Raw genomic sequence first — 20,289 nt, forward strand, 5'->3', positions numbered from 1 at the left:
TTGGTACTTGGATCACTATCAGAAGTAGACAAACAAAACAAGGTCAAGAAAAAAAAGGGGGCCATTTAAAACTCAAATATCTGAGTGTTATAGCTCTGATGTTGCAATTCAGAAGAATTAAAGGGATCACTCATTCTTACCTCGTTTTATAAATTAGTTAAAACTATGTATGAAACATAATAAATGAAACCACCTGAAGTCATATGTTGCACTGGCCTTTAGAGAGAGTTATGTGTACCTAAAAGATTCTAGCCTGGGATATATTGACAGTAAGTCATCCTCAGATTTAAGTTCTCTTTTTAAAATCAATATTCAGAATATATAAATTAGTATGTTGATCTTTAATATACATATTATCCTTTGTCCATCTTGTCCTGTTCTGTTTTTGCTCTTTGAATTTGCATAGGGAAATCTGCTGTGGCATTTAAAATACTGTTAGACATATTTCCTTTAGAGCCTTTGGGATTCCTTTCCACATCCCCCGTTTCTTTAAGAATTATTTCTTATTTTTTATACAATTTCTATCACCATATTCCTTGACTCTATTAATAGAGTATGGGGATGGATAGTCTTGGTTGTTAATTCTCATAATTAATTCTATTTTCTCAGGTTACTTTTATCTTTTAAAGTTTTCTTAGGAATTAATTTCAAGGACTCCACAAAGTCTACTTTGGCTATGACTTTTCTGTAGCATGGCATACTTGTAACATGAATTTCAATTTGTTTCTTTGGAGCTAAAAGGCAAGAAAATCATCAAGGTACAACATCCTCATGTCTCCAGTAGGCACACAAACTTTTCAGTAGTTTAAAGCAAGAGCATAATTCCCTCAGAGGAAGTTTTAGCAAACATATTTCAGTCTCACTTATGTTCCATTTTGGTCAACTGATTTGATATTACAACAAAAAAACATTCTCAGTTTGCATTTCTGGACAGTTTAGGCTTATTCCTGAAGAGGAACACCTATTACCTTCTGTGTTGACCACTTGTATATGCTCAACAGTGACAGGGAGTCCTAGTTGGTGTCTACAGTGCATCTTGCGATCGTGGGGAATTCAAACCACTACAGAATTTATTCATGCAGCAAAGAGACTCACAAGTCATAAGTATTTGTTGGGCGGAAGAGATGTAATTATTCATTTCACAAAATTGTATATCCACATCCTATTGTAAAGGAAGAAAGAATAAAATAACTATAAATTATCAGGCCTGTTATATGGTTGAAATTATCTTTAGAATCATGATTTTTACAGAGGCTAAGCTTCTATTCAGAATCCAGAGTGAGATTATTGACAAACATACAAAATAACATCACTGATAAAATGAAAGGTACTGAGGATAAAGCTAGATATTTTGTTTTTCAAGGATATCCTAAGTATATACAAATAATGAAGCAAAATTTTTTTAGTGAAGGTATAGTATAAAATGGTCATGATTATTTCTGATATTTATCTAGTTATTCCATAAACTTCCCAAGAGAGGACAAAAATAGAGGAGGGAAACAGGCAATTCTTCCTCAAAAACAAACACAAAAGCTAACCAAGGTTATTCTAGCAATTCTCATTCGACAGCAATGTTTAAACTTTTGTGAGGGGGCCATTATTTCTTAACTATTCTTTATAATAAGAATAATTTGATTAAAATGGAATTGATGATCAGAAAGACAGTATTTTATATTGAGGAAAAACTACATTTAGGAACTTTTAGTGATGGATTTATTGGTACCTTTCTGGACTGAAATTAATTCATTAAGAAGACATTTCTTTCCAGATGCTAACTCACAGTAAGCATTTATGTAGGTCTGTATGAGCTTATGTACAGATGCACAGGGACACCAAATTCTGGGGGATACTAGGTATACCTTCTTGAAAGGATTCAAAAATAGTAGTGGAAATAAGACTCTTACTAGACAATAGGTATTTATAGGCCATTCTTTATGTTATGGTTGAAAGCAGAGTTGGTGTCTCTGGTTTCCTTTTACAGTGGGATCCCTGCTGAGCGTAGGTGCCTCCATATGCAGAGCTGTTGGAAAACATCTGGTACATTTCCTTTGATGGTGTCATATGGCTAAACATTTGGCCAGTTGCTCTATCCATTTTTAAGCTGCTGACTTCTCCCTGATCATTAATCTCTACTGTATGCACAAAAAATTAGTGAATTTAGGGCATTATAGAATCACCTTCATGTGATGACTAAAAAGTCATAACTTTTAACTTTTTATTTTGATGTAATTTTGGGCTTAAGAAACTTGCAAAAGTAGTCCAGAAAGTTTCTGCGTAACCTTTATGCAGATTCCCCAAATGTTAACATCTTGCAAAACCAGAATACTATTGTGAAAACTAAAAAAAGTAATACTGGTACAATACCGTAAACTAAACTACAATCTGTGTTCTGATTTCACCAGTTTTTCCACTAGAATTGGAACTATCCTGCTATAGAATTGAATGTAGGAGTCCACACTGAATTTAGTTGTATCTCCCGAGTCTCCTCCAATCTGACAGTCTGTCCTTGTCTTTCATGACACTTTTTGAGAACTGGTTGGTGATTATAGGAAGTCCTTCAAATTGGGTTGGTCTGATGTTTTCTAATGATTAGATTAAGGTTATATATGGTGTTTTTGTTTGTTTGTTTGTTTGAGTCAAGGTCTTACACTGTCACCCAGGCTGGAGTGTAGTGGTCTAATTACGTCTCACTGTAACCTTGACCTCCTGGACCTAAGCAATCCTCCCATCTCAGCCTCCTGAGTCACTGAGGCTACAGGCACATGCCACCATGCCTGGCTAATTTTTGTATTTTTTGTAGAGATGGAGTTTTGCCATGTTGCTCAAGCTGGTCTCGAACTTCTGGGCTCAAGTGATCTGGCCACCTCGACCTCCTAAAGTGCTGGGATTACAGATGTGAGCCTTCACGTCTGATTAAGGTTATACATTTTTGGTGAGAAATCTGTGGAAGTAACGTTAGGTCCCTCTGAGGGCATCATACAATGGGTATGTGATGTTGACGTCTTAATAATGTTGGTGTTAGGTTTGATGACTTAGATAAGGTAGTGTCTGCCAGATTTCTCTACTATGAAGTTACTGTTTTCCTCTTTATAATTAATAGCTACCTTTGGAGAGATACTTTGAGACTATGCAAATATCCTGTTTCTCCTTAAACTTTCCTTTTGGTATTAACTGTGGATCTTGCCAGTAAAATTCACTACTGTGGTATTCTAAAGGTGACTTTTCTATTTCTCTCATTTCTACATTTGACTTATTTTACGTAGTGTGAAATAGACATTTAGTATTCTTGTGATTTTGTTTTTACCTCATTCCCTTTTAAAAAGTCAACCAAATATAAATATGCATCAACAGTCATTTAATCTACTGGTTTTACTTTTTTTCGTTGTGACACAAAGTATAAAAAATGGTTTAATTTTACCTGGTCTAAGTTTATGAAAGCTCTAAAGATATATTTTCTAATTTTTAAATTTCTGTGATTTTTTTGGAAGCAAATGTTTATTATAGGCTTAAAGAAAAAAAAAAATTGGCCAGGCACAGTGGCTCATGCCTGTAATCTCAGCATCCTGGGAGGCTGAGGCAGATGGATCACCTGAGGTCGAGAGTTCGAGACCAGCCCCACCAACATGGTGAAACCCCCATCTCTTCTTTAAAAAAAAATACAAAATTAGCTGGGTGTTGTGGCAGACGCCTATAATCCCAGCTACTCAGGAGGCTGAGGCAGGAGAATCACTTGAACCCAGGAGGAGGAGGTTGCGGTGAGCAGAGATCGAGCCATTACACTCCAGCCTTGGCAACAAGAGGGAAACTCCTCAAAAAAAGGAAAAAGAAAAAAATCAGAAAGTTGCTAAATTAAATGCTATGTTAAGAGAGTGTAGTTGTTCTTAAATCCCACTTTGCCTAGAGAGTATTACTGAGACTATCTTTAATTCTTTTAGAATTATCTTTGTACCTGATAGGAAACATTTTCCTCTTACCAGCATTCCGGAGATGTTATGTGAACATCTGCAATTGTATTTTAACTAAAGTAAACACTCTAATTTGCATGTAATCAGAATTTTTCTCATTCTGTCCTCAAACTAAACAATTTCATTTCTAAGGTAATCGCCATGTTCTTATTTCTCAACCATATGGTCTCTAGATATCAGTTCTAGCCAAGAATAAAAGTAAAATGTTATATAGCAAAGCAAAAGAGGTAAATGGTAAGTTTTTCAGGAGAAAATTTTGGAAATAAATTCCATCTATTTAAGCAATACACTTTGCTTTGTTTTTAAGCCTCTTTGGATGAAAATAAAAAGTCAGGCATACAAAGTCAGGCATACCTTTAAATAGTGTTAGCAATTAACCTTTTCTTAATGACTGTTGTCATTAAGACAGCATAATTGAATATGTTTACTAAAGAAAAGGTACTTACTGAGATATGTAAGTTTTCTTGCTTTAATAATAAATAGTCTTTATTGGTATATTGTTTTATTAACTATAAATTGAAATTATTACTTATTATTTCTTCAGGCAGCTCTGAAAGTCTCCAGCAATACTTTTATTTCTAATATCGTTACTTTTAACATGTTTTGTAATTACTTTTGATTAGATAATCAAGATAATCTGCTTGTTACAACTATGTAAAGGAAAGGCTGTTCAAAAGACTAAAGTGTATACTCTTTCATTAAAGAATTTGATAGCATTTATTTTGGTTTCTTTGAGAGTTTTTTTTTTTAGCTTGTTTGCTTTTTGTTTCTTGCTGTGCTCTGGTTGAGTTAGTGAGTTTTTCATAATGTATAATTCTTTATCATGTGAAGTTTCAGACATCATTTGTGATTACTGTAGGCTGTGCATCAAAAAAAAAAAAAAGTGTACAAAAACTTCAAGTTGCTTTAGTCTCTAAAGTGGGAAGTAAAGAAAGTAGATCGTTTTGCTATATATCCATCTTCTCAAATATCTTGGGTTTATGACACATTCTTTGAGTATCTATGTGTTATGTCACTCTTCAATAAACGAATAACATAGATAAACTGTCTATCTGACAGTTAGTACATGTAATTCCAAGGATGGGAGAACATATACAAAGTATCTCTCAGAGAACCAGCTGCCTGTCTCATGTTACTCTTAAAAACTAATTAAATCTATGCATTCCTTTTCTGATCCCTCAGATGAATAGATGATGACTGCATACAAACACACAATACAAAGAACAGGAAGGAGAAACTGGAAACCAAGGACAAAAGTAGTGGGTAGTATTTCTAAAACTGTCAAACACTTGAGATTTATTCGTGCTATTTTAGCAACGGTAAGTTTGGGTACTGATTATCTTTTATGTACCAGAGATAAATCTTTGGATCTTTGTTAAACTTTGTGGTTAGCCACAACATTTACTTATATACATTTATAATGCACAGGGAAAAGAATCCCTTTGAAATTTCCTATTGAATATTCTTTTATGAAAATCAATTTAGAAAATACTGATTATGCATTTGCCTTTAAAAAACCATTTATTAGTGTATTTATTTTTATATAAAAGTCCATTTTATGCTTTTGAAGATCAGTGGAGAAATCTGACAGTGGCTAGAAAAAATTTTCAACTTCCTAAAATGGCATTACAACTCATACTATGATATTTGATTTTTTTCCTTTTCTCTACACTTTTCCTCTCACCCTCACTACAACACAAAAATTTATGTAGTAGCCAAAGTTATGTGTAAGTGGTTGGGATGAAATCTATATTTAAGTGGCAAGAGACAAAAAGCAGAAAAGAGAGAAAATAAATAAATGCAGTCAAAGAAGTGAGGGCCAAACTTCTCTGAAGGTTTCCTTGACAACTGTAGCCAGAAGAGTTCTGATCTACCATAACAAGCTGCCATCTACCACCGTAATGCTCATTTGGTAATCAATCATGCACTAATCCTCCACTATGGTTCTGTGATGTTGATTCTTTAAAAATAAGTCCTAGCTTTAATCAGAGCTTACAAACGAGGCAAGCACTATGCCAAAAGCTTGACATGTATTATCCAGCTATTCTTCACAACTGTTCTATGACACAGGAAGAAACGGAAGCATAGAGAAGTAACCCAAAATCACACAGCAAGGAGAACCAAGATTCCAACCCAGTCTCTTCTAGAACTGGTGCTTTTAACCTGCTATTTAAATCTTGTAACATTATTAATATATTATGGATTTATTGTTTCTCTGCCTTAATACGGTTATTGAGAGCAGGGACAGTACTGGTGTAGCCCTCTTAGCAACCTACAAGAGCAACTTCCAAATAGTAGAGGTTATAAATATTAAGTTTTGATTTAGTCTTTCATTTTGCAAACATTTCTATTCTGTTTTAATGGAATAAGCATAGAAGTGGATATGAATGGATATATTAAATTGATTTAAATATAATAATGTATTTGAGAACTCTTGTTATCACTTGAAGGAAGTTCAATAATAGGATTTTTTTTTTCATTTATAATCTTACCCTTCACCTAGTCTTATTTAAGACTATATATAACAGTATTTACAACTAGACAAAATGTTCTAGAGAAAAGATTCAAATTGACTAAGAAGGTAAGATCTAGGCAATCAGTAACAGGAAATCTTCCTATGGGTCTTTTCATTCTGTCTCTCTCTCTTTCTTTCTTTTTGAGGAATGAAGGAGGGCAGGTTTTAATCCTTTAATCTTTAGGTTTATGTTCTTAGAAACTAGATCTTAAAATTTTTCACTTTACTTTTATTAATTGCTTTTTAACTACTAAAATAGATTTCTATGCTTAAAAATTTTTTTGCTTAATTCCTGGCAGTATGATTTATATCATAAGAATTCTTAATGAACATTGAGAAACAACACTCCATGAGAATGAATAGGTTCTTCCTCTATTCTCTCCCAATTTCCAGTCAAGTTTTCACCTTGTCTTGAGTTGAAGGCAACCAAGGGACTAAGTCAGGTCCTAGACTGTGACATTGTAGAGCTCAGTTCTGTTCTAAGTCTTGCTCAAAAATTTAGGATCAGATAAAGATAGGCTGTGGAAATTCAGACCCCTAAGCCATCCCGAGTCTCCTGTAAGCCTGAGTGCAGCCCTTGTCCATCGGTGATCTTGGAGCCATGGATGATGCCAATCTCAGATGGGCCTCAGATATTTCCATTTAGAAAATGAATCCTAGGCCCATCTGAGTCTGGACCTGAATCCTCCACAGAGGTCAGAATCAGAATGGCCCTCAGGCTCTGTGCCCTTGTGTTTATTTTTCAAGTTATTCATTTTAATAAACTTTAGTTCTTAGGACACCAGAACTACAGAGATAGAACAGTCGTTTTCATTATATATAAACAGTTGTCTGGGCTTTTCTGCTAACTGCCATGCCTTTAAGAGTGTCTTCTCAGTATTTTTAACCAGCTAGGGGAGTTCAGAGTATGTTGCTAATGAGAACTGTTTCATGAAGGCCAGTCCTGAGTAAGAACAGCCAGGAACAATGTCTGTGCTACAACTGGAAAGCAAAGTATGGAAACGCATCTTCCCTAGAGCCTCAGAGGGAATTACCAACCTGTTGAGCCAGGTTAGATCACCTGTTTCCCATCACCACAGCATTCGCTCAGGCCCACAACGTGGTCTCCTGGGTTCACGGAAGCAGGCAGGCCAACAGCAAGGAAAACACGGAGGAGGGGAGAACGTGCTCCCTGACTGGGTACGGAGCTAGAGAAAAGGTGGTGTCGATTATGAGAATGGCATTTCCTTAGCTTCCTTTCAAACTCTATTGCAACCACCCATGCACATTGTCTTAGTGAGTGTAACTTGGAGAGTTTTGAAAACATATTGCTGTGACTTTTCATTTGAATCTTAAAAAAGAAAAATTTACTGGTCTCAATAGAGTAAGCAATTAATGAGGAAAAGAGCTGACTATAAGTTTCCGCAGATTCTGCTTTGAAAAACAGAGGATGCTTGGCCCTGTGATTTTTAACATACCACAACTTGACTCCTCTCCCTCCTCATTTATAAGGCTCTGTGATTACAAGGTCGATTTGGCAACTGTTTTCATAAAATCTGAATTGTGCTTAGTTGCAGAAAGCTGCGGGCTAGAGGACTCCCACCTCTTCCAGCTGCTGTGTCATCCTTCATGAGGCAATGATCCCACACCAGCTAAAACAACATGAGTCATTGCTTATAAGAAGCCCAAGTGAAGCTGATTTCGATTATACCAATCCTAAACAAACACGATGCTCCTCTTATCCAGATGATAAAAAAGTTCTTATTGTGGGAGTTAAGAAAAAATTAGCACCAATTCTCTTTAGAGTTCACGGAAGTGCTTGGCCATTCAGTGGACTTTTAAAGTGTCTCTTCAACAGGAATTCTTCATTTAGCCAAATCTTACTCTAGGCTATTCTTGCTTTTGTGTCTTTCACTCCCCTATCCCCAACCCTGCCCACGTCCAGTTTGGCTTATTAGTATTTTAATCTGGTTTGAAAGCTACTGGATCAAAATTCATAAAATCAAAATTGTAATCTTGTAGCTCTTTACTTTTATTCTTTTCTGGGATCCCCCAATCGCTTTTTTCCTCTAGACTCTAAAAGATGGTTTTAAAGTAGACACAAAGAGCTGGAGAAAGGGTTTCGAAGGGTAATGAGGTAGCTCAAGTGAAGCTGATGAAGGCCTAGGCTGGAGCTGTGGGAATGTGGATGAAAGAGACTGAAGGATTCCATGGGGAAAACAAAGAAGTTGGTATGTTTTGGTGATGAAATGCATGCTGAGAACTAGGAACACATGACTTGGTTTTCTTTCTTTTAGATGGTGTTTTGCTCTTGTTTCCCAGGCTGGAGTGCAGTGGCATGATCTCGGCTCACTGCAACCTCTACTTCCTAGTTTCAAATGATTCTTCTGCCTCAGCCTCCTGAGTAACTGGGATTACAGGCACCCACCACCATGCCTGGCTAATTTTTTTGTTTGTTTTTTGTACTTTTACATAAAATGCATCATGTTGGCCAGGTTGGTTTCGAACTCCTGACCTTAGGTGATCTACCTGCTTCGGCCTCCCAAAGTGCAGGGATTACAAGCGTGAGTCACCGCACCCAACTATGACTTGGTTTTCTGTCTAGGAGGAGTGTTAGGAACTGAAGTTGGGAATTGTAGTGGATGAGCAGATTGTGGGTGGGGAGATAGTGAGTTTCACATGTGAAATTTCAATCTTTAGGTTCTTGTGGGATAAGCGTATACACTCAGCAGACAGGTGGCTATACAAGTTGGAAGCCTAGGAGGGAGATCAAGGCTGAAAGTTCTGAGCTATTTATTCATGGGAGTCTTCAGCATTTCAGGGATAGTTAAAACTGGGCTTGGATGAGATATGGCAGGAGAGAGTAAAGTCTCTACAGAGACAGCAGTGGAACAAGGATGGAAACTTGAGTAATGCCAGCTAGGGAAGGGCCTGGCTTGGGAGCCTGTGATGGAGACCAGCAGATGAGAGCATTCCCAGAAACAGAGATATCAGGCTCAGAATGATCAGACAGCCACATCAAGAGTAGCTAAATGACCAATATGGTAAAGAAAATCATCCACCAGATTAAGTAGTCTGGATATTAGTGATGATATTTGCTATTGTGGATTTAACGGAGATGTAGAGGTGGAAGCCAGTTTGCTGCAGGTTGAAGTGTGATTATGAGATAAGGAAATACAGGCAGAAAGTAGATATGATTCCTTCTAAAAGCTTAGCTTGTAAGAAGGAAGGAAGAGAGAGAAGAGGGAGACCGAAGAGGGGAGCTTTAAAAAAATGTATCCAGAAGAACTAAAATTCTGATAAAAGTCAAGAAGAAAACTAGCATTTCTAAAATGCAGGACTTAAAAACACATTTCTTATCAAAGGATTACTTAAAATCCTTTGATAACACATTTTTCTTATGGGATAAAACTTTAGTCTTAGCCTCAAAATAATATGGAAGCATTTCTAGAGCAAGAGGATTGTCTATTCTCTTCATTACTGGATCCTTAACTGCTTCCCCTCTCCCTCATCAGAGGGCCTGGCACTTAGTAGAGTCTTAACAAATGGTTAACAGTGGAGGCTGAAATGTGGAAATGTGACTTCTCCTTTGTTGGAAGCTACCAGGGAAATCTTCCAAAATCTGAGCATCTCTTCCTTTACAAAGTCTTCCCTGAGAGAGAAAATACACTAAATTAACCTTTATTCATAGGATGATATATACTATTGATAATATGCTATAGAAAGAAGAATAATGAATAAAAACCAAACTGGCAACAATTATAAATAATAATAGCTTCATACATAAAACTGAGTGCAGCATGGTTAGATAATTCATAGAAAGTAAATATAATTGTTTTAGAAGATTAAATTTTACTTGAGTCATTTCACTCATTAAAACAAGAAGAATTTAAGCTCTGATTTTTGCAATATAAAGTGAAATTGAACAACTATTTATTGAATCTCTCTATGCCGTATGTGATATTGAATGCTGGGGCTATAAAAATGGTTAATAGCTGGTCCTTAAGTGAGAAATGTGTTAATGATCAGTTTCAACTTTAACCAAAGTTCCGCTGCTTGAGGACAGAAAACTGTCTCTTATCTCTGCATCCTTAGCATTTTAGCCTACTGGCCAGAATTGACACTCAATATATGAATGGTTCAATGAATGAATGACTGAAAAAAATGCATAAGATACTCTGGGAGAGCAGAGAAGACGTAACTAACACTTAGGGCTCACTCGGGATTGATGAGAGAGGGGTTAAGGAAAACTTCTTGGAGGAGTTGATAACTCAATGAAGTCTGAAGAATGAGCATGAGTTAGTAAGGGGAATTTTAAGAGTTGGAAGAGTGTTTTTGGCCAAAGAACCAGAGTAAGGAAGAGGCATTGCAGCATGTAACCACAGATACTGGTATTGCTGAGATCATGAAATACGAGATAAGAGAGGGAGAGTAGAGACCATTTAATGTGCACTTTGAATGAAATGATTAGGGTCAGACTGTACTCAGTGCCATACCCAGTTTCTTCATTTGCATTATGAAGGGGTTCCATTAGTTGACCTCGAGGGTCTATTTTTCTCTATTATTAAGTTGGAAGTGAGGGTAATTAGATAATCCTAGATTTTTAACTAAAACATGGTTTTAGACCTGTGCTAATTTTATAACACCTTTCTCCCCTCTCGTTGAACTTTATTTAATTGATCTCTCAGGTACTTTTGCTGTCTATACAGTCACATGAATTGTTACCTAATTTTAGTACATTCAATTACTCAAAGTACAGCTTGGTTTATTTCAACTAAGCCGCCTTAGCCCAGATAATATATTAGTAAGATGCTTGTGTTTAAGATTTTCTTTGAAAAATATAGCTTATCCAATAAGCAGAACAGATTTTTGTTTTACAGATGATTGTAAATTGACAACTCAATTACTAGGAATGTTAGGTAGTGTTTAAGAATGCTGTGGCACTTTATTTTATTTATTTTTTGTTCAAAGTTAAGAGTATTCACTAATAACTTCTTTTTTGAAAGATATATTTTATTAATATTTTATGTGCTACATTTAATACTTCGATTATACTTTTTAATTTAATTTAACTATGTTTATATTTCATTTAATTAAAATATTTTAGTTTATACTCTTTTTTGGTACAAAATTAGAAAAATTTGATAGAATTTAAATTAAAATAGAGACTTCCAAGAAACATGGGAGCATATTGTTGAATATTTTCCCTGTGTTTTTAATCATTCAATAAAACACACATACATACAATTTAAGAAGAAAAATCTATTTTTTCCTCCCACCCCCACTTCCACTTCCACCCCCACCCCCAGTTTAAAAGGGAAAAAAAAAACTTTTATCCTCATTTTCCACTTTTGAGTGTCCTCTTCCGTGCTAGGTCCTAAAATTGATATCTGTTGACATATTGCAAGAATGTGCCTGGGAAGGAAATGGGCTTAGAGGCATGACAGGAATTTCCCTTCACCAAGGAACCCTTCTTCACCTTTCTATCTTCACTTCATCTTCTTGTCCATTACCATAGAGGGAAAATTATATAATGGTCATGAATCTAAAGACCTCCAGGATTTCTGACGCCATACCCACAAACAAATAAAAATAAATCCTTTATTTAGTGAGAACAGTCAGTTTAAAAATTGAGGTATATTTCCTCTACGGTTAAGTGTACTGTTTTCGATTTTCAGTTTCGTGATTTTTGACCCATGTAACTACCATCCAAAACAAGATATAGAAATCTCCCTCACCCCAGACATTTTCTTCATGCACTTTTTTTCCTTCAGTTACTCCTTCCTGCCAGGCAACCTGTTTCTGACTTCTATCACCACAGATTAGCATTGCCCGTTCGTGAAAGCCATCTATACAGAGCATCACAGAATATATGATTTGTGTCTGGTTCCTCTGCTCATTGTAATGGTTTCTGAGGTTCAGACACATTATTTCATTGGTACCTGAAAGTGTCAATAATATGTACAGACCATTTGGTGGTTTTATTCTATTATTGTACCTGACTGTCATCAAGCTGTCTGGCAGCTATTGGCTGTTGGGTTAAGAGGGGCTGGGCAAGGAAGCAGGTATAGAGTAAAACCCATCATCACACTGTGAGAAAACAGAACTCAAGATTCTGTTCTTGGGACACTGCATCTGATGACTCATTCCTCCATTGTAGACCCAACCAAGATTGGGATATAAGCAAGTTATTTCTGTGCCTGATCAATTTACTTTGGCTTCCTGGAGCCCTTCTGTTTCCCCTGTAGTGCTCCATGAAGGGATCATTTTGTTTGTGCTAAGGAACAGGCTTCTTAGCATTTAAGTTGTTTTATCTTCCCAAAGCATATATACATTTTTCAGACCTCTAGCAGTGAGACTTCACGTCTCATTCAGGGAATGGAATGTTCTTTAGGCAGGAAGTCACGCACCTCAATGCACATAATTTAGACTAGGGGTTGGCATAGTTTTTCTGCAAGGGTCAATATTTTAGGCTTTGCTGGTTTTATTTTCTCTGTGGGAACTCTACTGTTGTTATTGAGAAAGCAACCATCAACATTACATGAACCAATAGATTTGATTGTGTTCTAATAAAACTTTATTTAGAGAAACAGGTAGTAGCCCGGATTTGGCCTGTGGGCCATAGTTTCCGACTGCTGATTTAGACAGCTTTCTGCTCTGCCTACTCATGAGGCTTGAATAGCAAGCCTGTCCTAGCATAATACAGAGAATTAGTTTTCCAGAATACAGCAAGCTGAAAGGAACCTGAGGTTGCACCCGTTACAATCTCACATTTTTAAGTGAGGACACTGAATCTCAAAGTAGTAACTTTTCAAGGTCATAAGGAGTCAGTGAAGAGTCCAGACAATTCAGTCTCCTAAGTCTTTAACTGTTTGTGATGGATATATGAGTCACATTACTTCAAACATAATATCATGTCAACGTTTGGAGAAATTGTCTTAGCTAATGTATTTTAAAGGAATAAAAGAGAGAGAGAGAGAAGCTAATGTAGGAATTCGGGTGGTAGGGTTCTGAAAACTTAACCAGGGGTCAGCCAAGAAAGGATGAGAGTTATACATTTAGCAAGCAACTTGATTAATCAAACAAAAAACAGCACTGTATACTGAGCACTTTGTCCAAACCAATTTTATCTGTATGATGACTGAATAGTAAATACCTTTAACTGAGAAAATAGAGACCTCTAGATTCTCTGATATTCAGTTCATTCATCCATTTATTCTTTCTTTGGATTTTTTTTTTTTTTTTTTTTTTGAGACAGAGTCTCGTTCTGTTGCCCAGGCTGGAGTGAAATGGCATGATCTTGGCTCACTGCAACCTCCACCTCCCAGGTTCAAGTGATTCTCCTGCCTCAGCCTCCCAAGTAGCTGGGACTACGAGTACGTGCCACCATGCACGGCTAATTTTTTGTATTTTTAGTAGAGATGGGTTTCACTGTGTTAGCCAAGATGGTCTCGATCTCTTGACCTTGTGATCCAACCGTCTCTGCCTCCCAGAGTGCTGGGGTTACAGGCATGAGCCACTGCACCCGGCCTCTTGGATTTTTTTTAGCAAACATTCACCACATTTCTTCTCTTGAAGGCACCATGAAAGAGCAAAGCTAATCAAGATGGAGTTCCTGTGCTTGAGCAGCTTATACTGGAGCCCAGGAGAATTGGGAACCATTTCTTGTTTAGTACTGTAGCCTCTAAAGAGGAAAGAGGGTTTGCTTCATGGAGGACATGATATTTGAGTTGGGCATGTGGATATGGTGTGATGTGTGTATATTGGTGTATAGATGAAGGTAGAGGGTAGGGAGAGGGAATCAGTAATTCAGGTTGGATGTATTTATGGATTGGCAAGGGAAGTAGTGATCGTTTTTGTAGATATGTTTGGCAGGGTTTAATTTGTGAAGTGGGGTTGGCTCAACAGACCAGTCGTCAAAGAGACGTCATTTGTTTCAGCCAAAGCAATTAAAATAAGTTAATAAAAGTACCTCACTTTGGGAGGATGTCTTCAACTCTGTAGATGCCATATAGTCTATTGAAGTAATTAAAACATTGAATTTAATATTAAAACATTAATTTTGAAAGAATCAGACTCAAGCAAAAATTCTTTTAGAGCTGTTGCAGAGTTCATGCTTCCCCACACAAAAAAATTACCTAAATGACTGGTAGAAACTACACATTGGAAGTAGTAATAGCTGCTAATCATAAACATATGCTGGAATTGTAGTGGTTCAGCCAGAGTGCCAGTATTCAGACTTCACATTTGGTGGAGACATACATAGCTCTTACCCCCAGTGACTCATGCTTTCTGTGTTTACCTTGGCTGTGGCTGGATGACCCAGCTGAGTACCCAGTGTTGCGCACCAAAGGCACATGAGGCAAGCAGAGGGGGAAGGCTTTAACTCAACACTGATGAAACACTGGACTGCCTTAGGCATTTTGGTAATTATGTGAATACAAAAATATTACTAATAACAGAGCATATTTTGGAGGCCATCTCAAACCTGGTCAGCTGCAGTTAAGCCCATAGCCACTGGTGCTGTGGAATGCACCCCCGTTTGCTTTGAAAGTGGTGAAGGAGATCCAGTTAGAGATTTTCTGCCTTCCTGGAATGACACCACCCCTGGAATAGAATCTCCACATTCCCTAACAAGATTCAACCTAAATCAGCAAATACTCAATTCAGTGAACCAGTTACTGCATCAATACCTATTTTGGGAAACTTTTACATCCAGGATATCTTTACATTTATAGATACCATGACTATGTTATATACCTGGAGAGAGCTTTCACAGTATTAAGAGTGTTTCTCTAGTACCGGGAGATTAGCTTTGAACAAGTGTAGGGCAAGATCAATATAAAAATAGCACATGGCTGAAATAGGGCCCGCTCTAGTGACTGCTATGTTGGAGGCTGCCATCTGTGTTGTCTCCTTGAATCAGGACACTTATGGGCAGCATTGCCATGATGGGCAAGTCACTTCTGTGACTTGGATGTTTCTGGCTGAGGTGAGAAAGCTGCTGGAGCAGAGGCTGGGAGGACTCTGGGCATAGCAGAAAATACCATATGAATAGGGTGTTTTTGTTCTCAGAACTGGAAAATGTTGGCAATCAACATTTAACAAGGTCAGGGCTCAAGAAGGTACTGCATTCTAGTCATTTCTTAAGCAAGGTATAGAGGAAACAGAAGCTTTTCAGTATTTCCCACGTTTACTGGAAATTATACAAATTGTTGCCTAATAAGAAACAAGGGAAATTAATCCTTTTTTTTTTTTGACCTTCATACCCAGAGTTTGTGGCCCATTTCCTAACTGGGAGTTTGCTCTGTGTTTCTAGTGCTTTTCCTGCATTCCCATGTGGGTAGGTGATCTGCACAGGAGACCATCAGTTCCTAGTCTTGTGAGCCAAGATGGAGGCAAAACATATTTGTTTATGTAAATATTTATGCATGCAATTTGTTTATGCGTATTTGTTTATCCTCATTCTGAGGTTGGGGATAAAGCTTCTAGCACATCCCTGACAATATAATCATAACAACATTAGACAAAAATGTTTGAGCTAAAAGTCAAAATCATAACATTAGACAAAAATGTTTGAGCTAAAAGTCAATCAGTGCAAACAAGTGATCTGATCTGTTTGTATATTATCCGTTTAGTAGGCCATAGTATACTAAAAATAGAAATTCAAGAAAGGCCAGCTAAAGTTATAGATAGCAAAGTAGTAGCATGTATTTAAAGGAAAGTTAGAAATGCAAAAGGCAGATATTACTCTCTCTCCTACAAATATTCCTTGGTAGTATTGTCTGACAAAATGCTGAACTGGAGAGATATTTTTCTTTACCTAGGGTTTTATAGTCTGCTTTGATTGCATATAGCCTGTCTAGCAATCAGTTAGTTTATAGGACATGTGAGCCCCAAGGATCCTTAGAAAACATCTAACCTTATTTTTCAAATGAAGAAGCTGAGATGTTAATCAACTTAAGTCTCCAATGTTCTAACATTTCTGTACCCCTTTTTTTAGATGGAAGAACTCATCATCATGCTTTTTCATACTGTCTTCTTGTCATTCCTTCCTATATAATATGTGGCATCAGAGTATAGCATTACTCTGTCCACAGAGTGAAAGATAGCTTATATATAACCAAAAACTGATTTTGGGGGAATGTTGAGCATCCATAGATTCAGGACTGTACTCTTTCTCAGGCATTGGTATAGATGACATATTTAGAGTACTAATATAATCAGTCTGCCCTTTGAAAAGGAGTTTTTTAATGAAAATGAGTGTTTTATTTTAAAATTTAAAATTAAGACATAATTAACCTTCATTGACAGGTTTTTCTCAAGTAATAAAGTGTAGGTAGCTTCAAAAATATACCCTCAGTGCACATTGAAAGTTCAGTGAAGATTCCAGGAAGGAAAAAGGGATATCTTCAAAATGGCATTTGTGATTATCTCTAACTCAGTTTTCTTTTCTGGTTTCTTTCCTTCTGTCCATTGGACTTTTCCTTTTGGAGAAGGCAACTTAAACTCCCATGCCTTACTGGGTTCCTGGTCTCACATGTCTCTGGGTCTGTGTGCATGGTATTAGTTGCTAACATCTATTGAGTGCTTCCTAAAAAGCAAGCACTATTCCAAATGCTTTACATGTATTAAAGCCCCTAAGGTTTACTCCTATGAGGTGGGTATTTTTTTGCTTCTGATTTTACAGATTTAGAAATGGAGATAACAGGGTAACTAATTGGCCCAAGTATGGTAATGTCAGCCTAAAACCCATGCTGCTGCTGCTGCTGTTTTTAAAAATTGTGGTAAAATATACATTCCACAATACAGCTCATGCCTCTTAGCCATCACACTCTGTTCCCTTTTTATACATTCTACTTGCTTTGCCTGAAGATTCTTATCCCTAGTCTTCATATGATAAGTACTATAGTCCTTGGAGATTGGATCGTATGTTACTGTCTTAGTTTTCTGTTTCTATAAATGAATATCAAAGACTGGATACTGCATAAAGAAAATAAGTTTGCTCAGCTCATGGATATAGAGGCTGGGAAATCCAAGAACTTGGTGCTGCATATGGCCAGGGCCTTTGTGCTGTGTCACAGCATTGTAGAGGACATCACATGGTGAGAGGGAAAGAGTGTGCCAGCTCAGGTCTGTTTTCTTCTTATAAAGTCACCAGTGCCATCGTGGAGGCCCCACCCTGATTACCTTACCTAATCCTAGTTACCTTTCAAAGTCTCTATCTCCAAATATCCTCAGCATATGAACTTGGGGATTAACTTTTCAACATATAAAATTTGAGGGGCTTATTTAAAGCATAGTACTTACATTATCTAGAAAGCCTTCCTTAATACCTTTTCCTATTTTCTTCCAACTCGGGTATAGATTATTTCCTTTATGCTTTCAGTGAACAAATTCCAGTGAATAAATTTATGCAGCCATAAATTTATTATTTCCAAAGGTAATTATGATGTTACTTCTCTGTAGCTGACCCTTACCCCTGCACTGGACTACAGCCTTCCTGAGAGCAGAAGTCAGGGTTTATCTTTCTGATCTCAGTATCTAGCAACATGCCCTAGAAATATTTACGGATTGGAGCAAGGGAGGCAATGTGTGATTTTTTTTTTTTTTGAAAATTGAAAAAATAATTGAGTGGTTAAAATTTGGCAGAGAAGACAATTTTTTTAAATTTTGCAATGAGAAATAGAAAATGATAGACCAAAGAAACACACAGAAATGTTCATCTAGGTCAGGTTCCACATAGCCGGCTGCTTATATTTTCACTTTGTCAGATTTTATCTCTTGTAAAGAAAAAAAAAATCCCAGGAGGTGAAAGAGAAAGGAAATGCTTTTGTTTTTCAATTGTGAAACTGGAGTTTCCATGACCTCATTGTGAGGCCATCGCTCTTCTTGGAGGTATTAATAATTTGTCTCTTGTTAAAGTGCAGCATCTAATTTAGGGCTCAGTGACTTAGGATGATTCAGAATGGATCAGAAAACATAATTTTAAAGACTGGAAAATGATGGCCATGAGGAATATACATGAAAATTGAGATTGTTGGAGCTGGAGTATAGAAAGGCAAAATTTTCCATGCCAACTATGTCAATAAGAAGAAAATATTGTCCCACTGGTGGGCACACACGAACTGGGTTTCTATTGGGGTGTCTACCCATAGAGAGAACTGGCAGCCCCAGCAACAGCAGTTACGGCCCCTAGCAGCATCATAGATTACAAAATTAAAAAGTACTGTCTCTTTGTAATTGTGTAAGCCATACCATTTGCTAATAATTTTCTTTTCTGATTTTAGCTTGATTTTCTGTCCTTGAAATTTCCTAGGGTTATAAACATAATTGGCAGTTGCTAAGACAAAAAGCCAATTTTTCTATTGTAAGAAATAGCAAAGTACCTTCCTTTTTTGAAGCCTTGCTTACAAACTTACAAACAAAATTCCAGGCATCTGGGAAATTCAACATCATAAAATAATGTTTAATTAGAAAGAAAAGGAAGCCACATTTGTAGAACAGAGGAATTTGATTTTATTTTAACTTTTGAATAGCTTAATTTTCAAGGTGGTCATTCTTTATTCTATGAACTTAATTGACATTAGATTATATTAAGAATTTAATTTTAGCTCTCTTTACAAATTGACAAATGCCCATCCACCCTTGGTAGACTAATAAGGTTTCTACTGAGCCCTGTTTTTTTTTTGTTGATCATCATTACTACTCTCAGAGAAAAGACACCAGCAAAACCAAATGGAATTCTTTCCCCTATTGAGTTCTATAAACACAGTTTCTGGAGCTGTTTCAACAGAATGTGAGCGCTATCATAAATTATTGGGAACTCAGACCCAATCAAAACAATGAAGCAAAACAGACCTGCCTGCCTGTTCTGATTGCATCATTGGCGTCACAAGTCAATAAATGTCTAGTGCTTGACTTTAAAATTTCTTATGAACTTTTTCTTGGTCCTCTTTCTCTAACTTGGTCTGTCACAATCTTTTTGTGTCTACATTCGAGGCCATTTGTGTCTTCAGTGTAAACTTCATGCAGAATAACAAAGATTCCAGGCTCAGCAAAACCACCAAGTGCTAAATCCACCCCAGCCTCTGCGTGAGAAAGACCATGTCTAAGGACTGCTGTGAAATGGACTCTGGAAGCTTCTCGTGAGCTCAAAGTCAGTTCTTAGCCTGGGAGTGCTGTGTGGTGACACAGCAGGTTTTTCCTCCTCTCAGCTTAAGAGCATGGGCTGGTGACAGTGAGGCCTTTTGTTCCTCTCAGCACTCCCTGACCATCCCTGGTCACAGTTCAGGAATGCAGAAGTTAGACTTCTAAGAAATGAAGCTAGTATCATTGCACCAAGTTATGGGTTTATGTTTTTGCTTTCTATGTTCATAAGCATTTTATTTGCTTTAGTTTTTGACCTACTAATTGACAATACCTTTTTTCTTCTGTTGTTGCTATAAATACTATGTAGGGGTTTTAATGAAGTATTAATAGACCCTCAAGCTTTTCCTAATGAATCACTAGCTTTTGTGTCTTATAGAAATGTTGCTTAGTTGAGTGATTCTGGGTCTAGACTGTATGTCATTTGGGAGGAGAGAGAGAATAAAGGGATTTGTAATACTTAGGGGCCCAGTTTGAAATGGTACCAATAGATTTGTTTTTTGTTTTTTGGTTTTTTTAAGGGAGGAGTCCTTGAAAGAGACTATTAAATAATGTCTGCTTATTGTCAGGACAATACTGTAATTGCAAAAGCTTAAAGTAGGAAAATTAGTTTGAGATGAGTGCCACTGCTCTTGTCTAAAAAGAAATTTCTTCAAATTAGTCTTTAATTTTTTTTGATAT

The 20,289-nt window shown here is 36.8% G+C and overlaps 1 protein-coding gene across 1 annotated transcript in view; it reads left to right on the top strand.

Moving 5' to 3' along the window:
* The first annotated feature begins 5,232 nt into the window (after positions 1–5,232).
* ARHGAP28 (Rho GTPase activating protein 28) overlaps positions 5,233–20,289 on the top strand; it is a 173,301-nt gene continuing 158,244 nt past the window's right edge. Inside the window, exon 1 of the mRNA XM_021672424.2 lies at positions 5,233–5,284. The gene's annotated coding sequence lies outside the window, so the exon portion shown is untranslated. The remainder of the gene's footprint in view (positions 5,285–20,289) is intronic.

Source organism: Aotus nancymaae, unplaced genomic scaffold (genome assembly GCF_030222135.1).
Source record: "Aotus nancymaae isolate 86718 unplaced genomic scaffold, 86718_ANA_hifiasm-v0.15.2.pri h1tg000020l, whole genome shotgun sequence".
Lineage (NCBI taxonomy): Eukaryota > Metazoa > Chordata > Mammalia > Primates > Aotidae > Aotus > Aotus nancymaae.